Consider the following 1,299-nt stretch of genomic DNA (forward strand, 5'->3'; position numbering starts at 1 on the left):
CACTGTTGATATTCTGACTTGGAGTTCCCATTGTTGAATTTATTTCTAGCTTGTCCATGTCTTGTGTCTGATTATTAATTTCTTTATATATACTAAGATGATATCTGTTCTTTCGGACATGTCCGAAAGAACAGATACCATCGGTGACCATGCTGCTCGTTAGAATGAAATTACGATGAAATGAACACCCTTAGCTGCGGGAGGCGTGCCAGAGATAAATCCCTGCAGTCGCACTATCCTCTGTGCCCTCGGTGGCTCAGATGGATAGAGCGTCTGCCATGTAAGCAGGAGATCCCTGGTTCGAGTCCCGGTCGGGGCACACATTTTCATCTGTCCCCGTTGACATATGTCAACGCCTGTAAGCAGCTAAGAGTGTTCATTTCATCGTAATTATATCAATTTCTTGTTTCACTCTGTGTTCAGCAGAATTGGTTCATGCTGAAAGTAACTATAATTACAAAAATGTGGAGGAAACACTTAATGAACTTAGCTTTCTCAACTGGCATTAGTGATTGCACTGTAGCAGATCTAAATTGGTAAGCTGAGACATGAAAAATCACGCATCATATTAAGAAGGAAACACTTTACTGATGTTTGATGTTCCGCCTGTAATACACATTGTCATTTTCAATCAAGCACTGATGGAGAATTCAGTTCATGCTGTATGTGATGCTACACAAACTGAGGTTGCTAGTGTCTGCTCTGGTACGTGTACTAGGACCGACACTAGCGACCTCAGTTTGTGTGGCATCAGTTTGCAGAACAGAGTTTTTAAGAGCTGTATATCAATTGATTGTCCAGTTCTTGTACTGTGTTCATTTATGGACAATTGTCATTAAGAGTGAGAAGGCAAATATACATATAGAGGCAGAGCACTCATAATAATGAGTTCTTTGAAGTGATCTTTACAAGATGCTCTTGGAGTAAGTGCTGCTATTCTCGTAGCCATTTTTTGCTACTTGAATACAATTTTTGAGCTGTGTGAGTTACCCCATAGAAGAGTTTGAGGCTAAAGTTACGTATTTGATCTCCCCTGAAATCTTGGTTGTGGTGGAAGCCTGATCTGTAGCACAGGGCGTGGTTGATGGTAGATTGGGAGGTGACAATTTGATGTTGAGTTGGCAAAGCCAATGAATGCGGAAGCAGAAAAATCTGGTTGTGGTAACATATTGACCAGTAGTGAAGCTTAATGTTTACGTCTACACCATACAGAAAAATTAAAGGGGGGAGGGGGGGCCCAGTACATAACTTTTACTGAGTTTCGTAGGTCAGATGGGAGTGGAAGAATGCAAAATATGC

The 1,299-nt window shown here is 41.3% G+C and overlaps 1 non-coding gene across 1 annotated transcript; it reads left to right on the plus strand.

The window, feature by feature from the left end:
• The first annotated feature begins 244 nt into the window (after window positions 1-244).
• On the plus strand, window positions 245-319 carry Trnat-ugu. The gene has a single exon. It is a non-coding gene; the product is annotated as a tRNA-Thr (tRNA).
• The last annotated feature ends 980 nt before the right edge of the window (window positions 320-1,299 follow it).

This window comes from Schistocerca piceifrons, chromosome 1, assembly GCF_021461385.2.
Source record: "Schistocerca piceifrons isolate TAMUIC-IGC-003096 chromosome 1, iqSchPice1.1, whole genome shotgun sequence".
In the NCBI taxonomy this organism is placed as follows: domain Eukaryota; kingdom Metazoa; phylum Arthropoda; class Insecta; order Orthoptera; family Acrididae; genus Schistocerca; species Schistocerca piceifrons.